Source organism: Pezoporus occidentalis, unplaced genomic scaffold (assembly GCF_034315485.1).
Source record: "Pezoporus occidentalis ecotype Australia unplaced genomic scaffold, CSIRO_AGI_Poc_V1 ctg221, whole genome shotgun sequence".
NCBI lineage: Eukaryota > Metazoa > Chordata > Aves > Psittaciformes > Psittacidae > Pezoporus > Pezoporus occidentalis.
The window spans coordinates 770,955-792,860 of NW_026914084.1; the positions used below are offsets into that span (position 1 = coordinate 770,955).

At 47.0% G+C, this 21,906-nt stretch overlaps 1 protein-coding gene across 1 annotated transcript in view; it reads right to left on the bottom strand.

Annotated features, from left to right (window-relative positions):
• The window catches only part of CACNA1I (calcium voltage-gated channel subunit alpha1 I), a 151,735-nt gene extending 138,967 nt beyond the window's left edge, over positions 1–12,768 (bottom strand). The window contains exon 1 of the mRNA XM_062620513.1: positions 11,646–12,768. The gene's annotated coding sequence lies outside the window, so the exon portion shown is untranslated. The remainder of the gene's footprint in view (positions 1–11,645) is intronic.
• Between the last annotated feature and the right edge of the window lie 9,138 nt (positions 12,769–21,906).

A 21,906-nucleotide genomic window follows, 5' to 3' on the forward strand; every position in this document is an offset into this window, starting at 1 on the left:
TCGCACTCAAGAAGCACCCAGAGAAGTCTAGTGGCTGGGGAAGGAAATAATCACTTTTGTTCTCGCCCACTAGAGCTGTCCAACCTCACACATTTGCTTCCACTGATGGGACCACAGACATCCCACGTCCTGTGGGGAATGTCCCAGGTCATTCAGCCACCCATCCCCTCAACTCCACATAGCAGCTCACATCTCTGAAGTGATAACCAGCACCTTTGTGATTTCCCTGCTCAATGCCCTCTGCGACAGCTTCCCCCAGGGCTCTGCTCTTCTTTCCCTTGGAAACTCTGCCCAGAAATGCCTCGACAGCAGCATGCCTATGCCCACACATACCAGCCTTGAGGACACACTGGCTGCCACAGCAGCCAAATAAGCCTTGAGCATTTTTAATGCCCAGAAACTTAGGAATGTATCTCCCAGGTTGAACACAAGAAGAGGGGTTGGCCACGTGCCACAGGCAATCTTTTGAAGTGTGAAGCTGGAAGAAAGACTCAGCTATCCCAACATGACAAAACAGGGACTGTCGGTGCATTTAAGTACTCTTGCAGAGACACCTGGTATTTATCTCCACTATGTTTGTCTCAGCAAAGGGGGGATGTTGGCACAGGCACTAGCTTCAGGGGCTCCCAACAGCAGTGCCTCTGCTCCACCTCCTTCCCTTGCCGCTCTCTCTTGCTGTTGCAGGGGGAAATGACAGAGGGGCTCACCCCATGCACAGCACTTGGTCTGCCTCCATGTCTATGGGGAACAGGAAAGAGAAAATACAGGGACACAATTCACCGTGGCACAAGGACAAGGAGACACAAGGACACATTCAAACAGGGTAGTCAAAACAGAAACAGATCAGGCTCCTAAAAACACAGGTATCGCTGGCCAACACAGCAGTGACAAATTCTCTTCTGTCCCTAAACCACAGCCATGCAACTGTGGCCTCACAAATGTAAAAGGACTGCAGCCCTGGCATTTATGATTCCTCCAAGGGCCCAAATTCAGCAACACCCCACCCTGAAATCCTGCCTTAGTTCTCAGCTCAGGAACTTGGGTCACAAGAGTCAGGAGTTCCCTGAAGGTCTGAATAACCTCAAAGCTGCCACTTTCCCCCTCTTCAGAGAAGATGGTCCAAGTACACTCTTAATGCTACTTCTGTATCTTCAGATCATGCTGAGTAGTCCCATGCAGCAGCATATCCTACAGCATACCTCTCCAGTCTGTTCTCCCATAGGATGTTCTTCCATGGGAAGTTCCCCTTCACCCAGGGAAGTGAGGACATTTTGCCTTCTGCAGTCTACCTATGATCTGGATTCATGTCTCACACCCAGCCAGAGAATCCCTGGTGTGACAGCTCAGGGAAATCAAATGAAGTGCCAATCCTGTTTCATTTTTCAGTAAAATAACCCCCATATGGGAGAAAACACAGTTTCCCCAGACATCTGCCACACATTCCAGAAAAACGCATTACAGACATGCCACTAAGTGTGAAATAGATTTTTTAAAGTTAAAAAGCTATTGGATATTTAAAGGATGTGTGACATATCGCAATATGCTGGAAATGCATTTTAAAGAAATAACAGCACCTCAAAGATACTGTGGAGAGATGCAATTAATTCTATTCTTTGAAAAAAAATCCCGGGTTATGGCTCTCTGGAGGAAGAATGGTTTTTAAAGTACTTACTTTAGTAGTTAATTATTGTATTGTAGAGGGAACTTGAGGCTTCAGTGAGAGCTGAACTACATGGTAGAAGACTGCATGCAGCTATACTGATAACACTAATTTTAATTAATCCTACCCCAAACCATTCTCCCTTCCAACACCCAATGTCATTTTCTTACAGCTCCATCTGACTGGCAGCTTGAGCTGAAGCTTCCATGGCAGGTATGATTGCTCTTTTTTATGGAAAACTAAGCTGAATTTCAATAGTTTTAAAGATTTTATTTTGCCTGTACAGAAGCATTCAAGAGGGGTTTTTTTTGACTAGCTTTGACACTGCTTTTGCACTGGGCAGCATGGTGGACTAAGACCTCTTTTGCTCATCCTGTAACAACCAACACATCTAAATGGAGCTAAATCAGCTGCTGTGAGGGAGGAGGGGGAAACCGTGCTTTGAATATGCTTAGGAGAAACTGTTTTGATATGACTCAATCCAAGAAACTAAGAGAGAATTAAGGGTGAATGCAAAACCTCAGTTTCTCCCTCTTCACACTGCCTTTACAACATTCTTTCATTACATGTCCATGTGTTTTTTTCCACAGGATCCTTGCATCCACGGGAAGGGATGGCATTCAGTGAAGACAGCAATGTGACGCCTATTTAGGCAATGAGCCTTACAGAAGTATTCTGACAGCAGGGAAACAGAAATAAGCAGGAATACAAAGCATGCAGACTCTGAGGCAGAGACATTACTTCACCCCAGCAACCCCACATGGGATGCTCCCATCCCACCCCTTCTTCACTGCAGCCTGAGCCCTTCAGCCTTGCCAGCCTGCCTCCACTTGGGCTCACAGCCCCGGCTTTTGCCTTCTTAGCCAGCTTCGTTCCATCCATATCCTCACCTCTTCCCTCTTGGATACCTGCCCCCTCCACTAACCTCTCCCAGCCCACCCAATCCCCTCTCCAGGCTGTTTACTCGTGATATTGCTCCCCAGTTCCCCCATTCCATTGGACAGGTACGTGGTGGATAGGTTTTCCACCTCTACTCCATGCTGGCTGTCTGTGTAGAATTACATTCCTTCTGGGCTTCTCAGTCCCCCATTCCAGCATTCTTCCCAGGCTTTTTGCCCAGACCCTGTATCCCAGACCTCAAATTAAAATTTCATTAAGGTATAAAAAGAGTGGGAAAGTTATGCACCACATTAGTACCTCATCTAACCATGAAAACTAAGTCTTCCATTTCTTGGGTTCCGTTTGTGTGTGTGACCCTTGTATGAACTGTGAGACTTCCGAGATCCCACTGGGCAGGAAAGGAAGGAAAAAAAATTACTCATCACCCATCAAGGAAGAAATTGGGTGCTATCAAGTCATACATGTAGGGAAAGGCAACAGCATCAACCTATAAAAATTAGAAACCAGGAGGTAGTGGCACAGGACAAAAAAATGCTGTAAGGAACCAATGAGAAGACTGCTGCCTCCAAAGGCTGTTCCTGTATAAAACAACTGTGCTATCTCCTCAGGCCCCCTCCAGTCACGGAAATCCCACTTCCAAAGAGGGTTCCAGATAGGAAGACAAAAGCAGTTGGCAACACACAGACTGCTAAACTATGGGTCAACAAGGAAGGAGAAGAGGAGCAAACTCCAAAGCAGGGAAGGATCCTACACCACCAAGGAAATTAATCAAAAAGGAGCCACAGAGAAAGAAAGAAGCAAACAAAAAAAATTGCCTTGAGGAAAAAAAATACCATCCTTCATTAAGAAATATCACAGTTGGCCAGCGGCACTGAGCATCAGGCGGTACCAAAGGCAATATATTATTACTGTTGCACTTCTGTAAGCGTGTCTCTTTTAATAGAACTCACTTATGACACAAACACTTTCAAGGCCTGGACTGAATCTCACAGATGAACAAAGCAAAGCCTGCCAGATTCACCCATAAAACCAGGAGTCTTAAAACAAAAATTGCATCACGAGTCAGTAAACATGCAAATGGAAACAGTGACAAAAATTGTAACACATCACAAAGCATACTTTTCCCAAATATGTTTTAGCTTGATTATTGTTACAATGCTTGTTAACAATGCCTGCTAGCTGGCTGGTAAATGATCTGGAGTACATTCTGTAGGAAATAAGGACATTGTATTCTTAGGGGAGCTTATTGCTGCACTAGAGTGCCGAGTTCTTGGCTGAGAAGCAAGATGCGGGATACAGGTAAATGCAGGAAGCATCCTTTTGGGACGGGGCAAGGCAGATTTGCCAAGTCCACCTTCATGGTGTTTTAGTGTGCTCCCAAATAACAAGCAGGGCTTGGAAAGCAAGCAGAGATTTTTGGATCTGCCTTGAGAGACTACCAAGCTCTGCATGGAAGAAAATATTTCTCTAACCTCAAATATTAAGCTCCTGCCTCTTCCATGCCACGAAATAGAACAGCTGCTGTTTGTTACAAGCTGCCTGTTTCAACAGGGAGGTTAATATTTTGCCATGTGTTTCCTTTCCATTCCTTCCCTCCTTCTCTCATGTTAAGGCGATTCTCATAGCCAGCATTACAAGCACTGGATTCAGCAGCTTTCTCTTGGATGAATTTGTAGTGATGTTAGCCATTTTCAGCCATGACTCTAAGAATGGAAATCCCCAAAGAGGCACATTCGGTTCACTCTGCCTCTCGAGACATCCAGTTACTTCAAGCTACAAGCAATCCAAAAGCCCTCGTGGTATTTCAGCTTTCATGCTACTCTGGGAAGGCAGCAATAAACAGAAGTGAGTTATTAAAGATGAAACAGCTCTCACAAACTTTTGGGGGTCAGGAGCAAGGCTGAGACAGGCAAACCCTTGAGAACATTGCCCAGCTTCCAAGGCAGGGCATAAGGCCCAGAAGACCATAGCCATGCAGCTCCCAGTCAGCATGCTGAACTCACATCTGTTTGCATCTGCCCACAAGAGCCAGCCCCAGTGAGCAGGCATTAGCAGAGATCCAGCTACCTCGCTGACAGGACCAGGGCCAGATGCTCCTGCAGCTTCTCATCCAAGCTCACCCAGGGGATGTTCTCCTCCTAGCACTCTGCCCCCATTTCCAGTGTGGATGTACCCCTTGGAGCCTGACATCCTGCTACCACCACAGCCCTTCCTGCACACTGACAGCTCAGGATGGGGATGTCAGGGATGCCACTTTCATGTTGGAAGGTACAGGAGGATAGCTGCCAGAAGGACCTGGACTGGGAATAAAATACTCTAGATGGGGATGGAAGCAGCCTGTGAGGATAAGGAAGCAGCAATCCAACCTCACCATACAATCCTTTCCACAGACAGGGGAAATCTGCTGTTTCCACAAGTAAGCTCTTGAATCTCTGCAGAGCCTTGGCCTTTTCCCCTCCTTCTAACTAAGCCAGTGAGTTATGCCCCCAAGTTTAAATCCTACCTTCCAATTCTCCCTTTAGCTCCTGACCATTCCTCCCAGGAAGCCTGCTGCCTGCAATGCTGGCTAAGAAGGGAACTTCACAGAAAGAGCCAATTCAAGGGCCGCAGCAGTCAACACAAGACAGCCTGCTAGCAGTGAAACCCAGGAATGACAGCAAGGGAAGGAAGGAAAAAAAAAAATAAGGGAGAGGGAAAAATGACAGACTGACACAGATGGAGAAAGGAGAGGGGAGAGACAGGGTGGCTAGTCACAGGAGGGGCTGCTAGAGGAGCTGCGGGGACCGAGCAGCTCCAAATCACACACAAGGAGGGGGAGCAATGGCAGCTTTTATAGACTCAAGCACAGTAGGCGATGATGAGGGGAGACCGGGGGAGAGAAAACTGAAGGGAAAAAGGATAAGCAAAGAACATGGTTTTGTATCATTAGTGAGGACAGATTTTCCTACTGGATGAGTGGCAGCACATAAGTGTAAATGGCACCACTGTCTCCAAAGACAGATGGTCACCCACGTCCCAGCTCTGTGCATCCCACATCCCACCTGAGGGGGTCGTTCCCTTCCTCAATCTGCACTGTTGCAATGGTGAGGGAGAAGGCTGGAGAAAGAAGCCAGCAATGGGCATCCTTCAGGCAGGAACACCAAGCTAAGCTCTCCATCCCCAACAGCCAACCTTGCAGTTAGGTCTTGGTAGGTGAAAGCTCTTCCAACAACAGCACTGCACACAAATTCCAGCTCCCAGACCAGCCAACCCATCCAATCCATGCCTATTCAGGTCTTCTAGCAGGAGGGTTGCACTGCCATCACACCACCTCCTTATCCACTTCACTGGTCCTTGATGGCAGTCAATAAAGATCAAGCACTCATGCTGATTCTCTTAGATCTATCAGCTGCCTTTGATGCCATTGATTACAAGGATTTGTTGAGACACCTGCCAAGCTCAGCAGGGATTTGCAGCATGGTGCTAGAGTAGCTGTTCCTGAACTAGATAAGCTCCACTTATCACTCGCCATCAGTTTGTGTTACATCTTCATAATCACACTTCATCTTTTCTTGTACAAGTCCAGCTGCATGTTATCTACCTTCCTTGCTCATCTCAGCCTCCTTCCCTAGCTGCTGGATACAACTCTGCTGTTTTTATTCCACCCGAAATAAAAAACATCTCCCCTGACTAGCCTGTTCCCTCCTGCAAAGCTTTCCCTGGAATGATCTCTGCTCATTTCTGCAGCGGAGTCCAGAGCACCCCTCCAGAGAAGAGGGGCATGCAGGGCAGCAAAGCCAGCATCATTCCCCCCATGATGGAGGAGTATGCCTGATGTGAAGCAGCACAACACAAAGCCACAGACCAAGGATCAGCAGCAACCAAGAGCATGGCAAGCCCAAGCCACCAACCAGATCTGTCCCTTTGGACAGCCAGCCCAGGCTGGTAGCACTTCCCAATGCTGCTCAGCCTTCTTTCTGCTGCCCTCAGCATCAAGAGGCTGCACACCCTGTTTCAGAGCAGCATACTTCAAACAAAACCTCCAACACCCCTGTCCCGTGACAGACAGTGAAGCACAGAAGAGGTGGCAGCATGGAGATGTGTAAGGGACTTGGGGAAGGACATAGGCCAAAGTGTGTTGGGATGACCAAAACCAGTGGTTTTCGCTGACCAGGGCAAAGTGAGCACAGGACAGAAGTAGGTGCAAGCTTGAGCCTGGTCCTTCTTATACCAGGCTGCAGCCTTCCTCCACCTTCACCTTCCAAAGACAGTGTCTCTCTAAGACTGTGAAGATCTTCTCAGCTTAGAGGCTGATAGCTTGGCAGAGTCTTTGCTCCTGTTCTCTCCATAGGTCCAAAAAGGGCCAAGTTTTCCATGCAGCCTTTCCCCTTAACCAACCTGGGACCAGCTGCAGGCCATTTACTGCAGAAAAGCTGCAACTGTTAACCATTTCTCACCTGAAGCAGCTCCTGTCAAGTTCTACACTCACAACAAATTCAGTTGGCTGCAGGCCCTTCCCTATGGGCTGGGTGGGAAGAGTGTCAAGCCCCAGATAGGCAGCTGATCATTTGTTAGCTGTTAATTGCATTATTTAACTCACATTAAGACAGAACATGCAGTTGGAGGTCCAGTAGAGTATTTTATAGTCTTAAATTCAAAATGAATATTTTTGTTGCCCTTTAGTTCTCCAAGAACCCCCTCCGGCTCCCTCTCTCACCCTGCTCCAGTGTTCACAAAGGCTGAACAAGGCAAACTGACCATTTTTCACTGAGGTAATGTTTCCCATCTCCAAGGCAAAAATATATTCCAGTGAATAAACACAATATGCTCCAGAAGGCTTTTTCAGCATTTGTTTCAGTTCAGCAACGCACTGTGTGGAGGGATGGGAAGGTCCCCTGAAGCAGGCACGGCTACCACATTCAGCTGAGCACATCACCCCTCTCTTCTGGCCTGCCACTGTCAGGTGCACCCCAAGTTGACATGAACCACAGTCTGCACTGTGCTATGACAAGGCAAGACCAATCTTCCCAATGTAGCCTGAAGAGCAATAGCTGGTGCAAGTAGGTCTGCTTTCCTGGATTTACACAAGGCAAAGCTGTGACTTTCATCTACTCTCTCCTGCCTACTCTCCCCACACCTTCCACATTCATTGACTAGAAATTCAGGGACCATACTGAGATACCTCATCAAAAGCTGTTGCAGTAAGAGTTTTCCTGAAGCATCATGGTATGGAATATTAGCAGGTCCTTTATTGCTTTTCATAAAACCATTTTATAGAATAGAATTTCAAATCACAAAATGGTCTGAGTGGGAAGGGATTTTAAAGATCACCTAGTTCCAGCCCCTCTGCGATGAGCAGGGACACCTTCCACTAGACCAGGTAGGGCAGTACAACATACACACACCAAAGAAAATATGGCCCCTCTCCAACATATTGAAAGGAGACTGGTTTGGCAGTTGGCCCTTCCTCCAGTAGTAACAACCTATCCTTCAGTAACAGAGAAAATGCTGATCTCTGCATGAAGACAGGAGGGATGCACTAAGAATTTTTTCAGCCTTATTTCTGATTTTGTTACACCCTACAGACATTAAAGCTCCAGACAGTCAGAGCTCTGGCTCTGTCTGTGCTGTTGTCCTGCTTCACTTCCAAACCGTGGACTTTGACTTCTCACCATAAAAAAAGCAAGCTCCAGAGAATAAGCTAAGGGGATGGGAGGCAGTCAGATATCCTGTCTCAGCATTTGTGCTTAGATATACAGGGCCAGCTTGCAAGCCAGCCAGATTTAGACCTCATCCCTTTATATCTGCACACTTGCCTGGAATTGCGTATATACAGCCAATCCATTCGTAAGCACGCAAATCGCCTTCAAACTTACCTGTCCCCTGTGTGCTACTAATGACAATGCAGGAGTTTAAATTCCATTTACACCACGGCTGGCCGTGCAACTGATCCCTCTAAACTTCCCATTGTAAACTTGCACATCAAACGACCCACGCTAATAACACTCCCTTGTCACCAGTTTTGCAGAGGCAGCTTCCTTCCCAACTTATGCATGTCCTGAGCACTGCCATGCTCCCCCTAACTGGGAAACAGGGCTTCTATCCCAGGAAAACAAAAAAGCTGGTCCTTGCAAAACTACATATTCCCAACCCAGAGTCCAGGCAAATGGTGTGCCTTCCCCTCCTCCCACAAAACTAAGATTGCCTGATATTTTATTATGGAAACTCTAAAAGGTTCAGGCTGCACCATTTCCAAAATTAAACCTGCTCCCTGCCTTTCCCTTTCCAACCCTTCAGGGCACCTAGGGAACCAAACAGCATAGCAATCCTAAAGGCAACCCAGGATTCTAGCCAGCAATCCCTATAGCCTGCTATCTGGAAATTCCCTCTCTACTAAAAGAGGGAAAACAGGCACCCTCACTTACTGACTTTGCCCTCTGAAGGGCAGGGTTAAATTAAGCATGCTGAATTTCCTGCTACAGATGGCAGTGTGTCATTCACCTACAGAGACAGCCTGGATGCCTGGTTTTCAGACTGGTAGAGTTAGATGGGGTGAAGCCCAGCCAGCTTCCCAAGAGGAGAATTCAGAAATTAAGGGTCAGTTCAGAAGCACGGAAACGCCTGCATTAAAACACATTGTTAACAGAAAAGGGGAGAAGGAGTAGAGGATGTATTGGTCCTGCAGACATGGCAGTGTTGGCCCAATACGTTCATTGTCTTCAAATATTAATCAAGTTTATGGACAATTGTCTTATTAAAAGTCACCCTTATTTACTAATAGCAAATTTTATTCCACTGGTAAGGAGCTTGGCCAAGTGGCAGAAAAGCCAGCAGGATCTAAAACAGGCTTGCCCATTTTAAAGCTTGAAAAGCATAAGGCACACGCCCAGAGGTACAGCAATGCCACCAGCACCACATGTCCCCCGGAGAGCTCTGGATCAGTTCAGTTTCCCATACAACAGAAGCAACTGTAAAGTTGATTTAGCACATTATGGACTGCAGAGAGATTACATTACTTCTTACAGAAAAAATTCTTGCATATGTTGGATCTTGGGTATACAAATGTATCTGTTGCCTGGAAAGAGGTCTAGAGATGCATAATCTATAGCAATCAACCCATTCCTAGGGGTACAGTCACAACATCTCCCTAGTTACCTAGAGCAACACAAAGCTGTCAAGTCCTCACATGTCAGACTCTTCACCTGTCTTCTGAGCTGGATTTGCAAGACAGACATGAGAGATTTGTCTTTACAATAGCGAAGCAGGAATAACACGCATTTTAGTTCTTTCCAGGTATGCACATAAAAGCTGAAATTGCTGACCCCAAGAGTGAAAAGCCGTGATTCGTAGGCCCTCAAGAATAATGAATGCTGCTTAAAATTCATAAGCAACTCAAGTTTTGATGTATTATTCTACCTTATGGCCACACTTAGAAGCTTTTCTCTAATTACTAGAAAAGCAGGAACCTTTTTTTCTTTATTTTTTATATATATACACATACATAAATGTACACATATAAAAAGAAAAGTAAATCTCAGAGGATTACAGGAGTTCAGGCCTTAAGACAAACATCAACTAGTAAAAGACTTGCAATAATCTTGCAGCTGATGTTTGCTTATTAATTAACTACATCCAGTTGTTATGAAAACTGCATCCAGGGTATAAGAGTACACAAAGCAACAACTTAAGGCAGAAAGAAGTACAACATACTATAGAATCTGCACAAGAAGTTTCATTCACACGAAACCAAGTTACCCAAATTGTTATTTTACCAGCAGGATGTAATACATAACACACCTATTCAACCAAAGCTTACTAATGAGCAATGCCAGCCCCTCAGCCATGTGTGTCACCTGAAAAATCAGTGGGTTTGGTAGCACAGGGTCTCCATGCACCATGGCATCACTTGCTCAGTGTCACCAAGTGTCGGTTACCAGTCCACGCACACGATTTTCTTTGCTTGTTCAGCATTTGATTTTCCACTCTGCTCTCATAGGCAATGCCAGCACAAAACACCACTACTCCCATTGCCAGCCATTCTATGCTCAATTGCCTTGCACATAAATCGTATCTGCAGCACCCAACAGGGAGGAGGTAGGGAATAAACCTGTGGGCTTCCTCAGTTCCCCATCAATATGCCCAAGGCCAGCCCTGTTTCCTTGTGCACCAAGCAGTGTATCAGATTGGTCTATGTGCAAGTACAAGTTACAGGAAAGTTACCCCCGGAAACAAGACTCTTAGGGTCAAGTACAATGGTAAAGCCCCTACTTGGAGGATCTTTAATACATATGAGCTACAAGGCAGCTCCTCAGTACATACAAGCAGTCAAACTGGCTTCAAGATTTCAGAAGCCACCTTGCTCTATATCCTATAAAACACAACTCCTGGTAGTAAAAATTAAGTGCATATATAAGCTTTTGTACAACTGGGACCTGACCCAATGCTCTTGCATCACTGAAATCAACTAGAAACGCAACACTTTGCTGCCTGAGAGCAAAACAGAAGCCCATATGGCCAACACATTTCACGAATGTGGGAAGGGGCTGGTATATAGGAAAAAGCAAGAAAACGACAGAGTGGTGAACTGCAGAGCCTATCTCATTACTGCTACAGTTTTAGCATTGATTTTTTTTAATAGCACACTTCACTTTTGCTCTCACTGTCATGTCAATATTATAGATAGGACAGCAAAGGGAGATCTGCGCCTCCTGGAATGGCAAGAATTTCTGTTAAGGAAAAGCCCAAAAGACAAACCAAATCTATTGCATTTGACCCTAGGGATGGATGAAATCTAAAGTCTTTATGGAACTCCAAGGAGTCAAACAGCAATGCAGACATCCAAGCATCTCTCTCATAATCTTCTCATAATTTGCCAAGTGCATCAGGATCCATTTGCAATGGTGCCATGTGGCATGTTCATTATTGAGTCCGAAGCACTTTATAAATTCATAAGATGAATGCCACACAGTTGTTCTAGAAACATGTTTTCACACTTTTCACCCCATTTCTCCTCCAAGCTAAACTTGAAATCCTAGCTGACATGGAGGTTAGGTTTTATTAAAGGAAAAAGCCCACAATGATCTTACAGCCTCTCTCATAACCATACCTCAAATACTGACTCCATTAACATTGTAGCTGTAACAGCCCCATGGTCTACAACTCAGAGCGGTCAAACTTCTGCCTGTTAATCAACACAGAGATCAACCTCAACAAACTGCTTGGCAGGCTGCTTACATGCTGCACCATGCCAGACACCTTTTGGATAGGCACACTTAGCAGGAGCCAAGCCAGGCTTCAGGTGTGCATTGCACTGCAATCACAGCAGTTACCTGGATCTAAAAACGTTAATCAGGATTTTTAAAACAATCTGCTCCCCAATAAATTAGGACAATTCAAGCATTCATTTGCACTGTATGTAAGGCCACCCCAGAAATACGTAATCACCTAACTTCAAAGCATCAGGCTGCTTTTCACCACACAGCACTATGGTAAAAAGCACAGTACTCTCTTTGAGGACAAACACCACAAGGTTCACATGGAACTTGTCCCTATCTTAAAAGGGACTCGGAGTCTACAGTTTTTGCAGTAACAGCATTACACATTTATACACTCATATGCATCCAGAAGTGATTTTAAAGCAGGGATATAAGTGGTTCTTTCTCCTCATACTGCACTGCAGCAAAAGAATATGGCAGTTGTTTAATAGCACATAACAAAATCGCAGGACTGCTCATGGAAGGAAAAATAATCTTCAGGGGAGGGGGATTTAAGTAGGTAGAATGCAATTACCTAAATTGAAATGCAGTGGTTAATGACCTTGTGCTTACAAAACTTGCTACATAGTCCTTAAAGATCAGAGCTTCCATTTTAAGTCTCATTGACAATACTTCCATAACAATGATTATGAAGCTCTGTCCTAGTAGAAAGTCGATGAGAAGGATTAACAGGCTTTTAATTAATGCCCCATCGTTTTTGCTGAATCTTCAGGAAAGGACAGGCATTGCCCTGTGACAGTGACTCAGCCCCTACTTTAGGAAGTGCATTAAGAAACCAAATAGCTCAATATAGCAAAGATTAAAAACTTGAGACAGGAGATAAAAAAAAAAATCAAAACAGCCAACTGTATAAATTCTTCAAAGACTTTCATAGAAGCATCACTTACAAAGGGGGCTCATTCACAGCCAGGAATGAGATCACAGTAAGTGATCTGACACCAGCCTATGAAAAAAGTTACACGAATGACTTACTCCATAATCCATTCAAAACAAGGGAACCATAGAATCAATTGGCATAAAGTCCAACCCTATCCAGCACTGCCAAGGCCACCACTAAACCATGTCACTAAGGGCCTCATCTACAGTTTTTTAACTCTTGCAGGGACAGTGATTCCACCACTGCCCTGAGCAACTTGTCCCAATGCCTGAGCACCATTTCAGTAAAGAAATTTTTCCTAAACCTCCCCTGAGGCAGCTTGAGGCCATTTTCCTTCATCCTATCACTTGTTATTTGGGAAAAGAAACTAGGCACCTCCTTACTCCATCCTCCTTTCAAGTAATTGTGGAGAGTGATAGGGTTCCTCCTGAGCCTTCTCATGGAGAGCTGCTTGGCAAGCTCTTTTGCCAGCTTCTTCAGTACTCTTGGGTGGAACCCAACCTTGAGCACCTTCTCAATGACCACTGGCTGAGCTTACCACTTAAGCTTGCCAGGCTTCTGGGCCCTTCCTGCTGGTTCTTCCTGCATAAACTACTACTATGCTCCAGTCACCACACTCCCAGGGCAGCGTTTTGCCCATTCAGAGGTGGTGGTCAGCGCTCCTGACTCCGGGGCTAGCCCTGGCTAGGGCTTGGGGCTCCCTTCATGGCTCTTGCCACTCAGGAGTGAGACTCCTGGACACTGCTTTCCCAACACTCTGATGCTGAAGGTGTCCGCTCCAAAGCTACTCATCTGGGCAAAATGAGAGCCACAAGAGTGGGGAGGATCAAAGGAGGAGTTGAAACCACCCCACTCAGTCTCTGCTTTTCAAATAATCTAACTTGACACAGCTGAGCTAAAGTCACAGGCCTGAAACAACCCTTTCAAAAGGTTTCCAGCATCCCCACCATTGCTCTTTGCCCCCTGGTGTCGCATGTAGCCAGATGTAATAACATCAACAGGTGATTGATGGAGGCTTTTTCCTTCTTTCTATAGCTTCTGCTATGAAAAGATCATTTTCAGAGTCAAATAGCACACATTTTTGAGGGTTAAAACAAAAAAAATTAGACATTTAAACACAAAAATGCCCATACAGTGCTCAACTCTGAATAACACCTTAAAGCAAACTCCCTGCTACGTACCAAATTGGAGAGAATGTTTTGACTGATTTTTTAGCCAGGAAGACAAGCAAGCTTTTCTCTTCTTCCCCTATTCAAGAGCAAATCATCATTCCAAACCCAGGCTATCACTCTTGTCTCATTTTCTGAATCCAGCCTTTTCACTAAGACACAAATCTCTCATGCTTTATTCTGAGCCCACCGCATGCTGGGACAAGATTCCTGGGCCATGATAACTAGTGCAGACCCACAGCGGTTGAGAAGCGATGCATAATTCAATGTGAAGTTTTTAAACTTTGAGCAGCTAGTAGAAAGGAAAGCAGAAACCCTAAACCTCCAACAAGTTCTCAGACATAAACTGTACTCAAGACTACACCACCTTTATAAGGGCTTCTGAACTTTAAGACAAGAGCTCAGAGCTGAAACCCAAACCTTTTTCTACATTCGAAATTGAAACAAGTGTTCAACCATCTAAGGTCATTTGCTGTTGCTGACAGCACCTCAAGACTTCATCCAGGGTTGGACTTTTGAAGCTGAAAAGGCTCTGGGAAACATTTTGCAAGTCTCTGCTGTGTGCCCAGACACTCAGATTTATTCTAGAAGCCAATGAATCAAATCTATAACAAGCAACCTTATAGATAATGCCAACCTAACTAGGATCTAAGAAACTTACAGGTAAAAGGTGCCATCACTTGGTATTTCTGTCTAGAAAAAAAGGTCCAAGTAAAACTCCAGACCAACCTTTCTGATAATTCTTCATCTTCTCTATTTCTTCCTCACCATGCAGAGTCCCCCCGTCCAAAGAACAGTAAGTGCCCTCCACCTGTTTTTTATATTGCATCAGGCTCAACAGCCACAGAAGCCTTTGCTTCCACGCAGCCTCAGTGCTAATGAGTTGTGCAGCTGATCATCATTTGCACTGCTGGGATGCAGGGGCCACATGTGAATGGTAACACGTGTGTGATTGCTGACCTCCTTTGCAAAGGAAGAACATGTTCATGTTCCAGAGATCTCCCCCAAGGCGTATGGGTCTCAGAATCAAACTTGGAACAGATTCTGCTATTTGTTCCTGGCCTGACATCACGGCAAGATATAGGTAGGACAGTGACTTGTGCTAGATAGAAAGGCAAGGGGTCATCCAGGTATCCTTGCAATTGAGGTCCAGGAGCGCTGCTTCCCTCACCAAGGGCAAGATGAGCTTTCACTAAAGCCTCTACACTCAGAGGGAGGAGACACCTCTACCACTGGTGGCAGCCTGCTTGTCAGGCAGCAACTCTTGAAGCTAGCAGCTCACACTCTGACCGAGGGCAGAGGCAAGAATAGAGCCAGGAATGGGAAGAACCCAGCCCCCTGTGACTGGGGCTGTCAGCAGCTCTCTCTGAAGTCCCTTCTTTCATAATCAGCTTCTTTTGATCACACACTAAAACAGCTGAGGGTCTGTTCAAACACAAGCAAGGAACAAAGCAGGTCATTAAACATGTAGGAAATGGCATTCCTTACCTGCCAGGTGGCCCAAGAGGGCAGAGAGAGAGAGGGATGGGCAGAAGGGAGCAAAAGATGGGGCAGCTCTGAAAGGATATGGGTTGCACACCATTTTGATGCACCAGTTCCGTGGGCTGGTGGTCTGCTTCAAGCAGAAGAAGACAACCGGGGCTAAGTCAGGGTAGGGAACATCAGGGTCCGGTGGGGAGGTGACATCCTCATCCTCGCCCAGCTCCGGGGAGGATGGTGGCTGCATCGGTGGCGTTTGCTGCTCCAAGACCCCCAGATCCATGGGCTCCAGTGGGCAGACGGCAGAGGCATGAGGGGGCTGTGGGCCTGCAGACCACGTGGAGGGAGGCTGCGGGACGTACTCTGCCATGCCAGCCACAAGTGAGAACCCCTGGAGAGGATAGGAGAAACAGAAATGAAACCCACATGAGGAATCAGCAGCAAGAGCACAGCACAGTGAGTTCGGAGCAGGGCAGAGCTGCAGGACTGACGGCTCTGACAAACAACAAATCACCATTTAAATCATCCATGTAGCCCCTGAGACACCCTTGCATGGTGCTGCACCACCTCAGGTGATAGTGCCAACCTTTCTGGAGATAGCCTGAGCACCTTAACGGACCTCTTTGCTTTGGAGTGGCATGGGTCCATCCTGACACAACACAGCCACCCTGCCCTCACAGTCCCTCATGCAGTCCTGCCAACTCCAGGTTCAGTTCTGTTGCCCCTAACATGCCTTCTTCCATCCAGGAACACGCAGGGCTGGCCTTGTGGCATGCCACTCATTGCACAGGCTCCTTTAGACTGACGCTGGCAAATACATGTCACACCCATACAGAACAGTCACTCATTCAAACAGGGAGTTGTAACACAAGCTAGAAGTCAGATTAAATATTAAGCACCCTTTATTGAACGATGAGGAGCTACCACATGCCGTGGCAGAGGAAGCACCATGAAGACAAGTTGCAAAAGTTATTCCACTATGCAGAACGGTCAAGAGAGTGCAGGTGGGCACAGGAAGAGTAGAACAGGTCTCACACTCAGTGGCACCCAAGTACTGCAGAGCACCATGCTTTCGCTAAAGAACATTTTGCTGGCTAGGTGCACTTAATGGTGGCCTTGTGCTGGGAAATGGCAAAGCCAAGTTGTCCATTAAATAGCACAGTGGAAGTGCTATTTAATGCTTGTCAAAGTGACGGGAATGAAAAAACTAAGGCCTGGCTTCGGAGGGTGCTACAGTGACACTCTTAAGAAAGAGATCTTGCCCAAGGACTGCCCAACAGTCATCCAATGGGCACTTTCTTCCCTTCACCATGTTAGCATACTCAAGTGTCTGGAATGCTTATACTACAATTACAGGTTCAAGAGGAACACAAGAGCCTTCAGACACATCATGGTACAGAAAGGGACAATCAGCAGCAGGAAAGGATGTGTCATGGCACAGACATTGTCTCCTCGTGTCCTGGATGTACGTTTCCCTCCCAGATACTTGTTCCCTTCATTTTAGGATCATGCAGCCCACACACATCTCTGCTGACACTACTGTGCCTGGGCTTGCCCCACCCTTGATCATAGAATCATGTCATCAGGTCTTTAAGGGACCTTAAAGCTCATTCAGTCCCAACCCCCCTGCCACGGGCAGGGACAGCTTCCACTAGACCAGGTTGCTCCAAGCCCTGTCCAACCTGGCCTTGAACACTGCCAGGGATGGGGCAGCCACAGCTTCTCTAGGCACCCTGTGCCAGGGCCTCACCACCCTCACAGTGAAAACAGTTTCAGCCCAAGACCCCCCCCACAGTGGAAATCCATGATTTCCAGTGCTCTTCACAACAGTTATCTGCCAGATCCAGGCAACCTTCCTGCCTTGTACTGCAGTGCCACATCATCCCTGATTAAGACCTGGCGAGCTCTGCCGACTCACCCTGCCGTGTCAGCCCCCTGCTTCCAACATGCACTTTGATCCAAAGCTCTGCTTGTTCTTCAAGGCTTGGTATTTGTCAGAACAAAGAGCAGCAAGCCCAGAGGTTTAGAAAGCAGACATAGTGTCCCTTAGAGGATAGCACGGAGACTCTTCGAATTCATTACCCCAAAGGCCTGCAGCTATTGGAAAGAAACAAGTATTCTGTCTCCTAACTGGCTTTGGGATGCTGTTCATAATTTTTTAGCCCCTGTGGCAAAAGTGGCAGCACATCCTTCCCACCATCCAGCACCTCTGTTACCACTTTCACCAGGTTTTCAACTCTGAGCACCCACACAAATCCGTGTACCACTTTTTCCATTTGTTAATCCCACCTGTTTCCCATTGCCTGCTCTGAGCTGGCTCCCTTGCAGGCTACTACCATGCAGTGGCTGAGCCCAGATTCTTTCCCATTAACAACACAGAGAAAGGTTAGCAGGGACAGCCAGGAGGAATGACTTATTACTGTATTCAGAGCACCCACACTGATGAGGGCATGACGATTCCAAACCACCATGTACAAAGATTCATAATTAACAATACAACTGAGCAAAGGAATGAGAGAAGCAACCTCATCAGCATTTCCCTGCTTTCCCTCCAAGCCGACATTCAGGGCCTCTTTGCCATTTCACCACTGCCAGATGCAAGCTGGGACTTTGGGATGCAGCTCTGCCCATTTCAAACATATATGCACAAATCAGGCAGTGGCTGCATCATGAGCAGTTTATCGCTCCAATTTGTGGGTGACTCATTAGAGGTCATACGGACACAGAGCCAAGTGAATCCCTTTGGAAGTCCTGGAGCTAAATACAGCCCTTGAATGACAGCTGCCCCACTGGAGATGGAGTGGATGCCCCTTCTCTTCCTGAGATTAAGTCCTGCTCTGCCAGCCAAACCAGCCCCAAGGCTATGATCTGGGTGTATTTCCTACATTGAGCAGTATTAATATGCTGTGTCAAAAGAGGGAGAGGGGAAACCCAAGCAGTGGGGCACTTCTGAGTTCTTCACACAGTGAGTCCTCCTCTGTCAGCTTCAAAGGGAAAGAGAGTGGTTTTCCTTCCAGAGGCAGATCCAGCATCCTCACTGCTACCAGTTCAGGTGTGAAAGTTGGAATCAGGTATTTTTGCCATTTTGGCCAGGCTACAACTCATGCAACGCTGACATTTTCTTTGGGATTGCAATCACTCGCCTTCCCATGCTGTAGCATCACTGAATATCTTGGTTGGAGTGAGCTGGCTACATTATTTCAGCTCAGGAGAGGTCCTGCTCAAACCAAATGACCAAGAGGAATGAGTTTGGCACATGCACAAACCTGTATATATAGAAAAACATGCATCAATGCAGGGATTTCCAATTCAGATAAAAGTAATAGTAAGAACAGACAGGATTATAAGGCTCCAGAACTCATCTTTGGGATGCTTCTAACCTCCCCTTTGCACAGCACTGCTTACCGCGGCAAAGACAATAGAACTGGGCAATGAGATGTTATGGGGTGGCCAGATACACATTCTTCCCACTCAGCCTTTTGCTCAGCAAACCTGGCAGTGGCAGGCCAAACCACCAGCAAAAATCAAATCCTCTCTACCCCTGACTTCTCTTTTTCTGGCCAAACACCCCCCATATACACAAAAACATTCCCCTGCAAAAGACTCGTACTGCTGGAGGAGTGATGCTACTCTCACTGCGCATCCCTCCCAGGGGAAGGGAAGGTATTTGTAGGCTGGCAGCTCCTCGTTTCTCTCCGTGCGCCAAAGCCTTCCCTGGAGCCAGGCCTCAAGTCTGCACTCCTCCTCCCACCACCCATCCCCAAAGGCCATTTAAAACCACTACCATGCTTAGCCGAGCTCCCGCTGGTCCTGCATCCCTGACACGTGTTCTGGAAGGCAGCTCATTGACTTGGCAGGCATGGGAGAAGCTGCCAGCCTTTGGCTCAACCCTTCCCTGCTTTGGAGACAGCACCTGGTCCTGATGGACTCCGCTGGCAAAGAAGGGAGAAGGATGTTCTAAAACAGCAAGGGAAGCAATGGACTAAATGAGCAGGGAGATTGGTTGGGAGAAAAAAGAGATGTCAGAGATTGGTTGGGAGAAAAAAAGAGATGTCACAAGTCAGGAGGAGTGCTTCAGATTGAGGGTGTCTCTCCCCAAAGGCTGATATCACCTACTGGCGTGCATTGCTCAGAGACATCCCTGCTCAGACACACTCCCATCTGGGGCTGCAATGGGTATCCCAGGGCTGCCACAGTTGACCAAAGTGCCATGACCAAGCCAGCCCAAGGTGTCCTGCAGTCATCTCATCCCAGATAAAGCACTCTTCTAGCTCCTTGACTCCTCTCCTCAGCAGGGGTTTAGGCAGAAAGGGGTTACCAGGACTGTGGGTGAGGGAGGGCTGACGGGACCTTTGCAAGGCTCATGCAGGTCCTTCCTGAAAACCTCTAGGGTGCAGACAGCATAGGGGAGACTATTGCATCTTGCCAGTGAAGACCCTTTTGTGGCAAGGCAGGTGAGGGAAATACCAGAGAGAGGTTCCCAGAGCACCATCTCAGTGCTGGAGGCTTTCCACCCAGAGCCTAGCAGAATGTCCACTCCTCCCATGTGGGCGCATCTGCAGAGTTCACCTTCCCCACCACCATCTTTAACCATATCCCTTGCCAGCCCACCTTCCTCCTCTCACACTGCTGGTATGGACAACACCAAGGCCTGCAGCCAAAATGAAAATGCAGAGTACATTTCCTTTAAGAGCAGTCTTATGAGTACGCAACACCTCCCTTCCTGAGGGGACACAAGTCCTTTACAGACCATCCATCACGATCATCCACTTGTTACTCAGAAGCAGCAGCCACTCTGTCCTGCAAACAGTCTGTAACACCCTTGCAGAAGAGGGACAGAAATGACATCCTCCAGCTGGCATCACAGGAGGGGGCAAGACAGCCATGTCAATCAAGAGAAGCACCTGCAGCACATTATTTATCATTTCCAAACAGAAATTTGGGGCTGTTCAGCCTGGAGAAGAGAAGGCTGCATGGAGACTTCATAGCAGCCTTTCAGTATCTGAAGGGGGCCTACAAGGGTGCTGGAGAGGGATTCTTCATCAGGGAATGTAGCAACAGGACAAGGGGTAACAGGTTCAAACTTAAACAGGGGAAGTTCAGATTAGATCTAAGGAAGAAGTTCTTTACTGTGAGGGTGGTGAGGCACTGGAACAGGCTGCCCAAAGAAGTGATAAATGGTCCATCCCTGGCAGTGTTCAAGGCCGGGTTGGACCGGAGCCTTGAGCAACATGGTCTAGTGTGAGGCATCCCTGCCCATGGCACTAAATGATTTTAAGGTCCTTTCCAACTCAAACCAGTCTATGATGCTATGATTCTGTGATTCTATGACACACTCAAAAGTTGACGAGCATCTTGGGGCACAGTTCTTGTGGCCAGCTTCACACAAACCTGGACTTATTTAAGGATGTCGCTGTGTGGCATATTGATGAAGGGGTGCGGGTGACCCTATTCAGTAGCTGTGTGTGCATGTGTGCCTCCCTGGGTGATCCACTGTACACAGTTGTGAGCCCATGTTTGTTTGTTTGTTTGTTTGTTGATATAATTGGCAAGCACCAGTTGTGCGTTCTCTCTGATGCATGCATCTGGCTGTGGGGATGCGTTAGTCATACAGGTTTCACATTCTGAGCATTTGCAGTGGTACAACATAATTAGTGCTACACGACTCTCTCTGTGTTTATGTTCATCTGGCACCAGCCTGTTTCTCTGCTTGTTTGTATGAGGCATTGCCTGTTCTCATCTGCCTGTATGTGCATGGAGGTGTATGAGTATCGGTAGGGAACAGGGTCACTTTTCTTGGCAGCTGATTTGAAAAAGGAGTTTTCACATCTCCATCATCTCAGCACCTCCTAATCCAAAGGAACGTAGCAGAACCCAGCAGAAAGCATTTCAAATGGCACCCAGACCCATTGCTCATAGGTACCAGCATGCCCGTATGCCGCTGGAACACACCATCTGTGACCTGCACCAGAGCCAGGGTCTCCCAGCTGCCCTGCCTGGTAAAATGCTCATGACCTGTTGCCTTTCAGCTGCACACTGGGTGATTGCTGTGCCTTATCTTATGTTATTAACCTCTGCCACATTTGCTCAAGAGCTTAACAGACTCCCCCTTTCCAGCCTCGTGATTTTTGGATCCCTCCTCCTGCTCAGGAGGGCAAGCAGAAGAAATTCCCCCAATCCCACTAAGCAGAGGAAGGAGTAGTGTGGTCAGCACAGGATGAAATAAAGATAAGCAAACTATCTGTCTTGGAGCCTTGGCAATATCCTGCCTTCAACCCATATCACAGGGGGCACCCTGCATCTGTAGGAAGAGCTCCTGAACTCTCCCACCTTATCATCACACCTGATGTCCATATCACTTCCGCTTTGTGCGGCCGGGATAGTCCCATCCTGGCTACATCTGAGTTCCCCATCCCAGCCATGTTTGAGTTCCCCATCCCTGGCACAGCAAAGAAGGGACCTGCTTATGCGGCTAAGAAGCCTTTGGCCAAACCTAATGGAGATGTTGTAGAGACCAGTAAAGATGTTGCAGGAGAGATGGGGAAAGGGTTAAACGGTGAGAGAAGA